General features: G+C 39.1%; 1 protein-coding gene across 3 annotated transcripts in view; it reads right to left on the minus strand.

The window, feature by feature from the left end:
* The window catches only part of LOC135111896 (uncharacterized), a 53,140-nt gene extending 37,912 nt beyond the window's left edge, over window positions 1–15,228 (minus strand). For all 3 annotated transcript variants that reach the window (XR_010273949.1, XM_064025607.1, XM_064025596.1), the window contains exon 1: window positions 15,124–15,228. The gene's annotated coding sequence lies outside the window, so the exon portion shown is untranslated. The remainder of the gene's footprint in view (window positions 1–15,123) is intronic.
* Between the last annotated feature and the right edge of the window lie 1,242 nt (window positions 15,229–16,470).

Below are 16,470 nucleotides of genomic sequence, written 5' to 3' on the forward strand. Positions count from 1 at the left end.
GGTGATGCACATGGAAGGGATCATTATGTTGTGTGTGTGTGTGTGTGTGTGTGGTAACATCTTTCTGATACTCTTTTACTTCTGATACTCTTTTACTTACTTCTCCAAACAGCTGTTGTCACACACGGTTTTGATTGATTACTTTGAAAATAAGGGCCGGGAAAATCGCAGTCATATGGTGTTCACACGAGAGTTGTACACTGGAGAGAGGGATACCTAAAGGGGGGAGGGGAAGTTAGGGAACCCGATCCTTGATATGTTCGTGGCAAAAATCTGGAGAGGGCAGTATCGTCGATGCTCAGCTCGAAGCATGTTAACAAAACCCGAGCTCACCATACCCGCTGCCCACGCCTGTGTGTACACTGTGCTGTACATGCCGCTCTGTGATGCACAAGAGAGAGCTGTATCCTGGAGGGAAGGAGGAGGGATACCCAATGGGGTGAATCCGATCCCTGGCATGTTCGTGGCAGAAAATGGAGAGGACAGCAATGCTCAGCTCAAAGCATGAAAACAAAACCCATCACAACGCTGCCCACGCCTGTGTTCATACATACATGCCGTTTTATAATGCTTCTCACCTCTGTTGCTGTGTGGGGCAAGAAAAGCTGTACACTCCCATAGACTCAGCTGTATTTATTCCTCAGTAGGTTTTTTTTTTTTGGGGGGGAGGGGGGGATATTTTGGTCATTAGCAGAAAATATAAGTGTCTTTAAGCAAGCGATTACTGAGCTGACGCTGCCAGCCACAACTATTGCTTGATGAATAAAACACCATGACGTGTGTAATAATTGCATATAACAGGAACGTCTTACATGGCAAGATATCTAGCAAGTTCAAATAATTTCAAGTAAAATGTGGTGTGAAATATGAGTACAGAGCACCAGGTAAATGTCCATTCTTACTGAGGCAGGATGGAAGTACTTTGTGTATATTAATTCATGTTGTATGTGACTGTGTATGATTGGCATTACATGAATAAGCAAACCTGGTATGTGGGAGCTTTTTTTTTTATTTATTTTTTTTTTATGTAAGAAGGACACCGGCCAAGGGCAACAAAAATCAATAAAAAAAAAATGCCCACTGAAATGCCAGTCCCGTAAAAGGGTCAAGGCAGTGGTCAAAAATTGGTGGATAAGTGTCTTGAAACCTCCCTCTTCAAAGAATTCAAGTCATAGGAAGGTGGAAATACAGAAGTAGACAGGGAGTTCCAGAGTTTACCAGAGAAAGGGATGAATGATTGAGAATACTGGTTAACTCTTGCGTTAGAGAGGTGGACAGAATAGGGGAGAGAGAAAGAAGAAAGTCTTGTGCAGCAAGGCCGCGGAAGGAGGGGAGGCATGCAGTTAGCAAGATCAGAAGAGCAGTTAGCATGAAAATAGCGGTAGAAGACAGCTAGATATGCAACATTGCGGCGGTGAGAGAGAGGCTGAAGACAGTCAGTTAGAGGAGAGGAGTTGATGAGACAAAAAGCTTTTGATTCCACCCTGTCTAGAAGAGCAGTATGAGTGGAACCCCCCCAGACATGTGAAGCATACTCCATACATGGACGGATAAGGCCCTTGTACAGAGTTAGCAGCTGGGGGGGTGAGAAAAACTGGCGGAGACGTCTCAGAACACCTAACTTCATAGAAGCTGTTTTAGCTAGAGATGAGATGTGAAGTTTCTAGTTCAGGTTATAAGTAAAGGACAGACCGAGGATGTTCAGTGTAGAAGAGGGGGACAGTTGAGTGTCATTGAAGAAGAGGGGATAGTTGTCTGAAAGGTTGTGTCGAGTTGATAGATGGAGGAATTGAGTTTTTGAGGCATTGAACAATACCAAGTTTGCTCTGCCCCAATCAGAAATTTTAGAAAGATCAGAAGTCAGGCGTTCTGTGGCTTCCCTGCGTGATATGTTTACCTCCTGAAGGGTTGGACGTCTATGAAAAGACGTGGAAAAGTGCAGGGTGGTATCATCAGTGTAGGAGTGGATAGGGCAAGAAGTTTGGTTTAGAAGATCATTAATGAATAATAAGAAGAGAGTTGGTGACAGGACAGAACCCTGAGGAACACCACTGTTAATAGATTTAGGAGAAGAACAGTGACCGTCTACCACAGCAGCAATAGAACGGTCAGAAAGGAAACTTGAGATGAAGTTACAGAGAGAAGGATAGAAACCGTAGGAGGGTAGTTTGGAAATGAAAGCTTTTTGCCAGACTCTATCAAAAGCTTTTGATATGTCCAAGGCAACAGCAAAAGTTTCACCAAAATCTCAAAAAGAGGATGACCAAGACTCAGTAAGGAAAGCCAGAAGATCACCAGTAGAGCGGTCTTGACGGAACCCATACTGGCGATCAGATAGAAGGTTGTGAAGTGATAGATGTTTAAGAATCTTCCTGTTGAGGATAGACTCAAAAACTTTAGATAAGCAGGAAATTAAAGCAATAGGACGGTAGTTTGAGGGATTAGAACGGTCACCCTTTTTAGGAACAGGTTGAATGTAGGCAAACTTCCAGCAAGAAGGAAAGGTAGATGTTGACAGACAGAGCTGAAAGAGTTTGACTAGGCAAGGTGCAAGCACGGAGGCACAGTTTCGGAGAACAATAGGAGGGACCCCATCAGGTCCATAAGCCTTCCGAGGGTTTAGGGCAGCGAGGGCATGGAAAACATCATTGCGAAGAATTTTAATACGTGGCATGAAGTAGTCAGAGGGTGGAGGAGAGGGAAGAACAAGCTGGTGTCAATATGTGTGTGTGTACCCCAACATAGCCTATGAGTAGGTAAAACTATTTCTGGGCATCTGTCTGGCTGCAAATTCTTTTCCCTTACTGGTTCTTGAAATGTGAATATGAACCAAGTGGGCATCTGTCTGGCTGCAAATTCTTTTCCCTTACTGGTTCTTGAAATATGAATATGAACCAAGTTTTCATTATTTCTTTATCTTATAGAAAATATTTTCATTAAACTTTCAGAATTTAAGTAAGAATATGAATATTCGGCAGTAGACACCTGCTGAAATGATAATTACTCCCAGTGAGCAGTGAGGTCTAATGCACTGTTCAGGGGGTGCTGTGAACTTATCATTAAACCCAGCTGTGACCTCACTGAACGTTTCCCTTTATGTCTCACAACACAGGGGGGCAGTCACAGCCTGCCCTCTAAAGACAACTCTCTTCCTCCACACAAAACTACAAGCACCTAAAAACACACACACCCTTCACTCAAAAAATTTAATATTATCATGGCGACTCCTACACCAGCCACAGAGTCCCCATCTGGGGAGGGGACCATAAATGTCCCCAGGTCGGACTGCCTTTCTGTCGACGACCCTAAGTGTCTTGACACCCCCCTCAACTTTTTCTTCATTAACTTCTGCAACATTCACGGTCTAAGATCTAATTTTCAACCTGTAGAACACCACCTCTCCTCTTCTAACCTCATCTTTTCCTCACTGAAACTCAGGTGTCTGAGGCAACTGACAGTAGCCCCATTCCTGTTCCCTCCTACTTTCTCTATCCTCATTTTCGATCCAAAGCTGGATGCTGCGTTTATGTGCACAATGACTTAACCTGCTCTCGTGGCCACGCTCTTGAATCTTCCGAGTTTTCCACCATCTGGCTACGACTACAGAGTCACTCTCAAACTAAATTTATCTGTGCTGTATACCTCTCTCCTAACTCTTCTGACTATAAGAAATTCTTTGACTACTTAACTTCCAAAGTGGAGCACATTCTGACCCTCTTCCCTTTTGCAGAGATCTCCATTCTTGGAGACTTCAATGTTCACCACCAGCTTTGGCTTTCCTCTCCCTTCACTGACCATCCTGGTGAACTAGCCTATAACTCTGCTATCCTCCACAACCTAGAGCAATTGGTGCAACACCCTACTCGTATTCCTGACCGTCTTGGAGATACGCCCAACATTCTTGACCTTTTCCTGATCTCTAATCCTTCTGCTTATGCTGTCACCCTTTCTTCTCCGTTGGGCTCCTCCGATCACAGTCTCATATCTGTATCTTGTCCTATTGCTTTAATCCCTCCTCAGGATCCCCCTAAGCGAAGGTGCCTCTGGCGTTTTGCCTCTGCCAGTTGGGGGGACCTGAGGAGATATTTTGCTGATTTTCCTTGGAATTACTACTGCTTCCGTGCCAGAGACCCGTCTTTGTGTGCTGAGTGCTTAACAGAGGTGATAGTGTCTGGCACAGAGGCATAAATTCCTCACTCTTTCTCATCCTAAACCTTCTAAACCTTGGTTTAACACAGCTTGTTCTCATGCTATACATGATAGAGAGGTGGCCCACAAAAGGTACTTAAGCCTTCCATCACCAGAATCTCAGGCACTATATATTTCTGCCTGGAACCATGCCAAGTACTGTTCTCCAACTAGCCAAAAACTCCTTCATTAACAGAAAATGTCAAAACCTTTTAAGATCTAACTCCCCTCGTGATTTCTGGCATCTAGCCAAAAATATCTCCAATAACTTTGCTTCTTCTTCTTTCCCTCCTCTATTTCAACCAGATGGCACCACTGCTATCACATCTATTCCTAAAGCTGAACTCTTTGCTCAAACCTTTGCTAAAAACTTTACCTTAGACAATTCTGGGCTTGTTCCTCCCTCTCCTTCACCCTCTGACTACTTCATGCCACATATTAAAATTCTTCGCAATGATGTTTTCCATGCCGTCGCTGGCCTAAACCCTCAGAAGGCTTATGGACCTGATGGGGTCCCTCCTATTGTTTTCCGAAACTGTGCCTCCGTGCTTGCACCTTGCCTAGTCAAACTCTTTCAGCTCTGTCTGTCAACATCTACTTTTCCTTCTTGCTGGAAGTTTGCCTACATTCAACCTGTTCCTAAAAAGGGTGACCGTTCCAATCCCTCAAACTACCATCCTATTGCTTTAATTTCCTGCCTATCTAAAGTTTTTGAATATATCCTCAACAGGAAGATTCTTAACCCTTTCCTTCCGGTGCTTAAACTATTTTCCCGTGTAAACCTAGAAATTGTCAGAAAACTGTTTGAATACTAATAATTATTTTCTCTTTGTTATTCTGAATACAATGATGTACTTTGTAGCTCGATGTGACCTCTCAAAGTTCAGTTTATGCCTTATCAAGGATTCCTCCTCCTCCAGCTGTGTGATCTGTCTTCCAGAAACAGCCCGGAGAGCGATGACACCGCGCGCGTGCACGCGCACACGCGCGCCCACACACACACACACACACACACACACACGCACACACACACACACACACACACTCTCTCTCTCTCTCTCTCTCTCTCTCTCTCTCTCTCTCTCTCTCTCTCTCTCTCTCTCTCTCTCTCTCTCTCTCTCTCTCTCTCTCTCCCTCTCCCTCTCCCATCTTGGAGGGGAAATTGTACACTTCCAATGAGAGAGAGAGAGAGAGAGAGAGAGAGAGAGAGAGAGAGAGAGAGAGAGAGAGAGAGAGAGAGAGAGAGAGAGAGAGAGAGAATTTCATCCCTTTTCATATCAAGTTTCAGGAAAATATCATTCTCTCTCTCTCTCTCTCTCTCTCTCTCTCTCTCTCTCTCTCTCTCTCTCTCTCTCTCTCTCTCTCTCTCTCACACACACACACTGTGTGTGTGTGTCTCCGTGAGCCACTTTGGACGATGTTTGGAGTCTGATCTCCATCACCACTATCCTCATCTCTCTGTTCTGATAAAACAGGTGGATCCTGTAAATCATTTTCCGAGTCCTCTCATGTCTTCGCTTTCTTCAGTTTCTTCACTGTCACTGTCTTCAAACTCAGAAGCACTGCTAAATACATATGTTCTGTCCTGCTCCATGGTGAGTTATGATCTGAGATCCTTCGCTCTTATCAGGATGTCTCTTCGCACTTATCATGGTGCTTTCCACCCAGCGGGTCGCTGGGGTTCCCAAGTGTCGCCCGGAGAAAGGGAAAATAGCTTAGTTACCACTAAATTTCCAGAGCTAGTGACAACACTACGTGTGGAAACATGCCAGACACTTCCACTCACCATCTGACTCGAGAAACCGCGCTTGGAGCTCAAAATTGAGGCGCAAAAATTCTTGATTACAGGTATGATCGCCGTCGCTACAGACACATTGATGCAATCGTATATGATTGCCGGAAGGAAAGGGTTAAACATCACTTCACAACCTTCTATCTGATCGCCAGTACGGGTTCCGTCAAGGCCACTCTACTGGTGATCTTTTGGCTTTCCTTACTGAGTCTTGGTCATCCTCTTTTTGAGATTTCAGTGAAACTTTTGCTGTTGCCTTGGACACATCAAAAGCTTTTGATAGAACCTGGCACAAAGCTTTGATTTCCAAACTACCCTCCTACGGCTTCTATCCTTCTCTCTGTAACTTCATCTCAAGTTTCCTTTCTGACCGTTCTATTGCTGCTGTGGTGTAGACGGTCAGTGTTCTTCTCCTAAATCTATTAACAGTGGTGTTCCTCAGGGTTCTCTCCTGTCACCCACTCTCTTCTTATTATTCATTAATGATCTAAACCAAACTTCTTGTCCTATCCACTCCTACGCTGATGATACCACCCTGCACTTTTCCACGTCTTTTCATAGACAACCCTTCAGGAGGTAAACATTTCACACAGGGAAGCCACAGAATGCTCGACTTCTGATCTTTCTAAAATTTCTGATTGGGGCAGAGCAAACTTGGTATTGTTCAATGCCTCAAAAACTCAATTCCTCCATCTATCAACTCAACACAACCTTCCAGACAACTATCCCTCTTCTTCAATGACACTCAATTGTCCCCTCACTGAACATCCTCGGTCTGTCTTTTACTTATAATCTAAACTGAAAACTTCACATCTCATCTCTAGCTAAAACAGCTTCTATGAAGTTAGGTGTTCTGAGACGTCTCCGCCAATTTTTCTCACCCCCCCCAGCTGCTAACTCTGTACAAGGGCCTTATCCGTCCATGTATGGAGTATGCTTCACATGTCTGGGGGGATTCCACTCATACTGCTCTTCTAGAAAGGGTGGAATAAAAAGCTTTTCGTCTCATCAACTCCTCTCCTCTAACTGACTGTCTTCAGCCTCTCTCTCACCGCCGCAATGTTGCATCTCTAGCTGTCTTCTACCACTATTTTCATGCTAACTGCTTTTCTGATCCTGCTAACTGCATGCCTCCCCTCCTCCCGCGGCCTCGCTGCACAAGACTTTCTTCTTTCTCTCACCAATATTCTGTCCACCTCTCTAATGCAAGAGTTAACCAGTATTCTCAATCATTCATCCCTTTCTCTGGTAAACTCTGGAACTCCATGCCTGCTTCTGTATTTCCACCTTCCTATGACTTCAATTCCTTCAAGAGGGAGGTTTCAATACACTTATTCATCAATTTTTGACTACTGCTTTGACCCTTTTATGGGACTGGCATTACAGTCGGCATTTTTTTTTGTTGGATTTTTGTTGCCCTTGGCCAGTGTCCTTCCTACATAAAAAAAAAAAAAAAAAAGGAATTTAAATAAGAATTTACCAATTCAAATATGATTCCAGGTGATTGCAGTGGCTTCAAGTCTTGGGAAAGCCATGTGTGGAGCACAAGCAGTCTGTCCACAAAGAAAATTTTGAGCTCAAGCATACCAGCAGCACAACACATCTGCTGAACAATGCAGCTCCAATTCCTGCGGATAAACGAACTTCAGGCACATACCATACAGTATTTCTGTGACTACACAACTGTTATAACTGGTAATGTTTAATTTAGTTGTGGTAAATAAAGTTAAGTGACATTCATGATGAAATAGTTTTTAAACAACAGATCCTGAATATTGATTAATAACATTCACAACCTTATTGAAGTCTATATACTGTATATACTCTATTACATTATATGATGAGTTTTCATTTCAGTATATACATATTTGCTAGCAGATACCATTCAGCAGTCTCATAATTCTCACTATTATCTAACCCATTTTCTAAGAACAAGAAAATAAGGGAATCTGCAAGAAGCCATCAGGGCTACACATAGCAGTCCCTGTATTAAATATATCTACCTATCATCCCCATCCATAAATCTGTCTAATCTTCTTTTCAAGCTCCCTATTGACTCTGTATGAACAACCTAATTACAGAGCCTACTCCTGTCATCTACCACTCTCCTTCCTCTCTTTACATTTAACTTGATCAAGCTTGAATTAAAAACAAAGATGGGAAGAAATCATGTAGTTATTTTTCTCCAAAAAATAAATAAATAAACAAAAATAAATAGCAATATAAATATAAATATGAATATGAATATGAATAAACAGAATATAATAAACCAACTTCTGCCTCCACTACTAACAAGTCCTATCTTCTTTCACCATTTGTCCATACACAATCATACATTTCTTTATATACTGATATTTCACAATATTTATAACTTAATTTTGTGCAATCCTTGCTTTCCAGGTAACAAAATGCTTCTTTTTACAGTGTATTATGGTAAAGTGGCTTACAGCAGGAAAGGAGACACAACTGGCACATCTGAGTCAAGCATGTTAAATGATGTGATGAGCAATGTGAACAAGTATTTTAAGATGTTTTTGGCAATGAAAAGATGTGGTGGAAATAATGACTGTATATAAGGCTTATAATTACTGTTGATCACTTACTTGAAGAGGACAATTGTTGTAGGTAGGGGAAAAGTGTAAGATGGCAGAGATGAGATAGAAATAGAAAAGCTGTTAACCTATTCTCTTACTAACAGAGGTAATAGCATTACTCAAGAAAATAAATGTATATACTAGTATGCTAATAATGACACAAAGTTATCCTAATATATTCCATATTTCCATATTTACAGGGACACCATCCGCACCATACAAGACAGTCCAGCAATCTGGAAGGAAGACCAGCACAATACCACAGCAATTGATGCAAAGAGCAGCAGATTTCCTGCCTTCCAGGATGCTGTAATTTTCCAATGGACATTAGTGATATGCTTTGATTAGTGTGACAGTGGAGGACGAGGAGGAAAAGGAGGAGGCAGCTTGCTGTAGCAGTATATTATCACAGTCCTAAAAGGATTACAGTAAGCACTGCATTTCTCATTGAGAAACATTTTGTTAGCAGGAGCAACAAACTCTGGCAGTCCTGTAAAGGAAGTTACTTTAAGGCAATATATCTCATGTAATGAGTATCATCAAAGATTTGTTTAATTTTGACCAGGTTTCTGATTCCATTATTGGAGGCAAGGATACTGGTGAACATGACAAAAGTTTGAAACTTGGAACCATGCATTTTTGTTTGTGACTAAAAGAACTGAGAAATGGAAATGTTTTTTAGGTTATTCCTTTTATCTGGGAAAGACTGATATTATGCAGTGTGAGAATGATGACACGTTCATTAGGCTTAAGACATTGATACTAGAGTAACTGCACTTTTTTTCTTTCTCTGACCAAGAGGGAATACAATGTTCTTCTCTTAGAATCTTGGCATGTTTGCCATCAATGGTGAATGGATCTGTTTCTTGTATGATTCACCAAAGCTTTTGAAGAGACTAAGTAACAGTGTTTTGAAGGAGAAAAATAAAGTATATATAAGGTAATATAGTTAAATGCTGAACATTTAATTTTGAATGATCATCAGCTAAAAAATATAAGACTTGCTCCTATCTGGTAAATTTAACATACTCGTATGTAGGATTTTTAAGTAAGTACCATTCCATGGTAGGCTTACTGCCACAAGCTGTTCTTACTGCAGTATAGGCATGTATATCAGGTGCATAGATCCTTTTCATTATTAAAATAGTTTAGTTACTCTTCATTTTAATGTTTATTGCTAAATCTGTAAAATTTGCAAGGAATGCAAGAACATCATGGAAACTGTGCCATACACATACTCTAACAAGTCAGCACTTCAGGTGCTGTGGCACAATTGGTCTTTGTTCAGTTCTTAGTTATTAATTGGATGAACCATACTTTCACTTCCTTGACAAGACCTCACTTCCTTGACAAGACTAAGACTCGGATTACCCACTGACTTCAGTTCCTAACTCTAAATTTGAAGATATAGTGATGGCATCAGACTACTTCTGGCTCATAATCTTTTCCATGTAACTGACTGTGCTTGAAGAAGATTTTTGAGCCTCATGAATGTCAAATGACAAGGATATTTTGCCAGATACCAGCCATCAGTTAGACAGCAGCAGTGAGGCAGATTAGATTTATGATTTAGGTGGCCTTTTTCATTCCCCAATGAGGAAAAAAGTGTATTTTCTTTACCAGTCATAAGTTTGTGTTGCCTTTGCATGTGTTTCAGCAATTAACCAAAAGCTTTAGTTTAATCAAACTTGGACTATTTTATATCTTTAAATAGGAAATGGGAAGAAGAAATAAATATGAAAAGTTGAATAGTAAATTTGCATACAATACACAGATATGCCTACAAAATTTCTTTCTAATGGTTTTTGTTTTTCTTTTCACTGTATTCTTGCAAACTATTCTGCTCTTGTCCTACTGTCTCATTGCATGTTCCATGTCCAAGCTCAGGATGCTGTATTTTGTCCTGCATATAACCTTTTCTTCACTTTATCATGATGCATTATTCATATATATGTAAGATATCTATCATTATGTACTTTCTCACAATATATGTAATTTTAGATATATCTTACAGTAGCATTTGATATCAGTCCTCTTATTTTTCTCATGTAATGCAGCATTTCATCAGGTTTGTGCTCTTTGTTACAGCATATGCAAGAATTAATTAAATTCTGCATGTTTACTTTGTGGTGACATAAATGCTTTCTTCTCTAGAAATTTTCTTTGGTTAGCTACATGTTATTATCACTATATCTTTAGCTGCCATATACCCACTGTATATCCTTACTTTAATGTTGTTGTTGTTGTTGTATGCAGTATTGAGTTGCCATGTCATTTGTTCTGATAAGGAAGTCTTTGTGTTCTCTGTTAGGTGGTGTAGCCTTGCTATGTTGACTCCGTTACCTCCTGATTTACATTCAAAACAGAGTCAATATGGGTAGATATTAAGGAAGGATCACAGTCAGTAGTACTGGGAGTAGTGTACAGGCCACCAAACAGTACAAAGGAAATTAACACCTCACTGTGGCAGGAAATAAATAGAGCAGGAAGGTACAGTCAGGTATGTGTGACAGGAGATTTTAATTTTAGGAATATCAGCTGGAGACTGATGGTAGATAACAAAGAAGCTGAGGAATTTCTTAAGGTAATTCAGGATATTTTTTTAAAGCAGGTAGTTGTAGAACAACTCAAGGGGGAACAATATCATAGATTTAATTCTTACAAACAGGGAGAAAGCAGTCATGCAGATAGAGTCTGGAAGACAGCCAGGTAACAGTGACCATTGGGAAAATAGGTACAAATTAAAATGGGAAGAAACTTTTAGAAGCAAAAACACTAGTAAAATACCCAACTTTAGGAGAGCAGATCTTGAGGAATTAAAAAGGTACCTCCAAGGAGTTGACTGGCAAGGGATGCAGGGTGAGGTCAGGTCCAGGACAGAGCTGAGAGAGATAAGGCAGGATGAGAGAGGTGAGGTGTGAGGGTGTAGGACAAGAGGAGGGAAGATGTGTCCAGAAGGGGCAGAGGAGAAAGAGAGGGTGAGATAGGTGTGAGTATGTTGGAGGGTCAGGTCATGTTGAAATGGGAGAGTTGAGGTCCAGGCGAGTAGATGAGGGAGTGGAGAGGATGGAAGGGGCCAAAATGAGGGGATTAGGTGAAGTAAACATTGTATAAATATTTTGTAGACAAATTGCATATAGGACAGTTAGCAAGCATCCCGTATAGAGCAATAAGATCATAGAAAAATTACCCTAAATGGATGACTACTAGCTTAAAAACATTATATATAAGAGATTAAGGGCAGGTGAAGAGGTTTTAAGGCCACAATATAATCAATTAGTTAGAACAGTCAGGAGGTTAACAAGGGCAATTATGAATTAAAGGTAGCCAGCCAGGCAAAGACAGACCCCAAGGGATTTTATCAGGTATACAGGACGAAGAATAAGGATACTATAGGTCCATTAAAGGCAGCAGATGGGAGCTGGTTAGTTCTGGGGAGGAGATAAGTAAAATTCTGAATAAGTATTTTTTAATTGTCTTCACCCAGGAAAACATGCCAAATTGTGAAAAGATGTTTGGAGCAGATGAGAATGAGAAGCTGACAGATATTTCCATAACTAAGGAGATAGTGGAACAGGAGATAGATAAGCTAAAAAGTTCAAGACACCAGAACCAGATGAAATATGTCCCAGAGTACTTAAGGAATGCAGGGGTTATTAGTGAGCCATTAGTATTTGTCTTTAGGAAATCACTTGAGTCAGGTGAGTTACCAGTAATGTGGAGGCAGTCTAATGTAGTACCCATCTTTAAGAAAGGAGATAAAACTTTAGCATCTAATTATAGACCTGTCAGCTTAACTTCAGATGTGGCTAAAATATTGGAGTCAATAATAGCAAGGAACATAACGGAGCATTTAGACAAACATAACTTAACAAATCAGTCACAGCATGGCTTCATGAAGGAAAAGTCTTGCCTGACAAACTAGTTAAGTTTTTACAGTAAAGTGTACGAGGCAGTAGATAATGGTGATAGTTATGACATCTTATATCTGAACTTTAGTAAAGCTTTTGATAAGGTACCCTATCAGAGGCTACAGAGAAAGGTTAGGGCACACGGGATAGATGGGAAGGTGTTAGGCTAGATAAGGTCATGGCTAAGTGACAGGCGACAGAGTTATAATAAATAGCTCTAAATCCGAGTGAGGTCATGTGATTAGTGGGATGCCACTGGGATCAGTATTAGGGCCATTGTTGTTTTTAATATATATCAATGATTTGGATAGTGGAATTAGTAGAATTAGTAGTGATGTTAGTAAATTTGCAGATGACACAAAGACAGATAGATTAATTAGGTCAGAATTGGATGCCATCGCCTTGCAGGCAGATTTAGATAGGATGAGTGAATGGATGGACAGACGGCAAATGTAATTTAATATCAATAAATGCAAAGTACTTAGTGTAGATAGAGGAAACCCACAAAGTAGTTACACAATAAACAACGAAACTCTGGTAGGTTCAGGATACGAAAAAGATTTAGAAGTTATAGTTAGCTCTGAACTCCATCTAGGAAAGCAATACAGAGGCCAGAAACAGGGCAAATAGGGTATTAGAATTCATTTTTAGGAGTGTTAAAAGTACAAGGCCCGAAGTAATATTAAAGTTATACTTGGAGCTGGTCAGACCTCATCTAGACTACGCTGTGCAGTTCTGGTCCCCACATTACAGGAAAGACATAGGTCTATTAGAATCAGTACAGAGGAGAATGACTAAAAGGATACAGGGGATGAGGAGTATTCCTTACAAGGCGAGACTCAAGCTGTTAAATTTACATTCTTTAAAGAGAAGTAAGTTAAGAGGGGACCTGATAGAAGTCTTTAAGTGGTATAAGGGTTATAACAAGTGGGATGTAAGCAAAATTCTTAGGATCCACAACCAGGATAGAACAAGAAATAATGGGTTCAAGCTTGAAAAATTTTGGTTTAAGAAAGAGATAGAAATTGGTTCTCAAATAGAGTGGTAAATGAGTGGAAGTGACTCAGTAATCATGTTAGTGCTAACAATTAGGGCGCTTTAAGAGAAGATTAGACAGGTTTATGGATGGGGATGATAGGTGGAAATAGGTAGGTATATTTCATACAGGGACTGCCACGTGAAAGCCTGGTCGCTTCTTGCAGCTTCCCTTATTTCTTATGTTCTTAATATTGCAATGTCTCTTTGTGCTGCTGTATATTATATATGTATGCTATAGGATAGTGATGACTTTTGTGTGATCTCTTAATGCAACTAACCATGTGTTCTGTCTTGTAAGGCATTAGTGTTTGATAAACACCTTGATGTTGCCAAATGTCTGTGCAGGTATGGGAAAAAAAAAAAATGCCTCTTATGAATGTTGCTGTCATTCATAGTAATGCCTTTGTTTTATCTTCTGCCCTGTGTTACACACCTAGTGTGTCTTGTACTGTTTTTCATGCTTTATAAGCAGCACATACATGTTAAAATTTCAGAATACCTACTGTTATACTACTAATATAAATAAAACTTTAATATTATATCGTTATTTATTATTCACCTATTAAAACTACTAAAAATAAAATTTTAATTATTTTTGTGAGCATTCACATAAGTGGCCTGCAGTACCTGGCAGCTGTCAATCAGTATCTTGATCTGAAAGGTTCTGGATAAAAGAATTTAATACATTCTGTTCATCATTATGAATTATGCTTAAAGTTGGGCCTTGAATTTTCGATGTTTGGACGTAAATAACACAAAGTTAACTGCTTAAGAAAGAAATGCGTAATAAAAACAGGATAAGATGTGTTACAAAAACAAAAGCCGCAACACAAGAAACTATCAGCAGCTTCATCTTATCACGCTGTATTCTGTACGTGAGTCGCAAAGAGCCACGATCATTCCACGATCTTGCTCTTTGCACCAAACGGAATATATACACTACACTTACTCGTAATCTAATGAAACTCTAACACACACACACACACACACACACACGTGCCCACAATCCAGCCGACAGGGACGGCACACCAGGACGGCATGGGTGGTGGAGGTGCCTGGCCATAATAATAATAATAATAATAATAATAATAATAATAATAATAATAATAATAATAATACTTTATTGCTCTTACAGAGAATTTGTCTAAATAATAAATACGTGTTTTATCCTCCATGAACTGTGTGGAGCCCCGGCTCATCACTATTATCTGTGACTGTACCCTCACTGTGGCCATTCAATCACACGCAGTCCATCAGGTAAGTGAGCGCAAATAAGCTTCCAGAGAGAGAGAGAGAGAGAGAGAGAGAGAGAGAGCTAACCGGGCAATCCTAGTTCCTTAATTTTCAGTCATCGTAGTAGTATCGCCATGAAAGTTTCACTGATCATCACAAGTCACATTCCACGTTTCCATCGTGCATATCAATCCAAGGAAACTACGATATGGGATATGAAACTTTGTGGCCTGGTCATACAGTACCCAAGACCGCGAGAGGTTACTGCCATGACAGCCTGACCCTCCCGCCGCATCCCAAGATTCCGCAGCACAGCACACAACACACGTCACTGCCTCGTCCTCACCCTGGCCAGGAGTGTACTCACTTCTCTGCAGCACTGCTCGGCGACTTCCTGCTCCAGCCGCTTCACGGAAAAACGTAGGCACGAAAGACTGACGGATGCACACATGTACACTACACCACTCACCACTATCACATTTTGAAATAATCGCTTCTTGCTTGATGGTCTAGAGGGCGCGAGTTTTGAATGGAGGATCGTGTGGGATTTCAATTCATCCTTACCGTCTATTAGTACTACGAAGGACACTATATATATATATATATATATATATATATATATATATATATATATATATATATATATATATATATATATATATATATATATATATATATATATATATATATATATATATATATATATATATATATATATATATATATATATATATATATATATATATATATATATATATATATATATATATATATATATATATATATATATATATATATATATATATATATATATATATATATATATATATATAGTGTCCTTCGTAGTACTAATAGACGGTAAGGATGAATTGAAATCCCACACGATCCTCCATTCAAAACTCGCGCCCTCTAGACCATCAAGCAAGTATATATATATATATATATATATATATATATATATATATATATATATATATATATATATATATATATATATATATATATATATATATATATATATATATATATATATATATATATATATATATATATATATATATATATATATATATATATATATATATATATATATATATATATATATATATATATATATATATATATATATATATATATATATATACACACACTTCACTGCCTCGTCCTCACCCTGGCCAGAAGTGTACTCACCTCTCTGCAGCACGGCTGCATATATATATGTATATATATATATATATATATATATATATATATATATATATATATATATATATATATATATATATATATATATACATATATAAATTAAAAATCTCCGCTTGGCGCGGAGGCATATTTCATTCCCGTTGACACTGCTGATTCTTGGATAAAGAAACGATGGTTGCCCAAGGATCTTTAATACAAGCCATGTAAAAATTCCCTCTCTCAAGATGTTGAAGATAAAATGTAGAGTTATAAGAAATGTTACTTGTTGTAATTATAGAGAAAATCTGTATTATTGTTTTTAAACCCAAAAACTAACTAGATAACTACATAAAATTTTCGAGAACATCCTGAGTAAAGACAAAAGTTAAAAACTTTTAGAGATGTATAAAAAAAAATGGTGTGTAATTGGGAAGAAGGAACAAGTTTTGACGATTCACAGCGCGCCAGTGCCGAGTAGCCTAAAGAAAAAAAATAAATAAAATTTTTTAAAAAGTACAAGGTATATGTG

Source organism: Scylla paramamosain, chromosome 2 (genome assembly GCF_035594125.1).
Source record: "Scylla paramamosain isolate STU-SP2022 chromosome 2, ASM3559412v1, whole genome shotgun sequence".
NCBI lineage: Eukaryota > Metazoa > Arthropoda > Malacostraca > Decapoda > Portunidae > Scylla > Scylla paramamosain.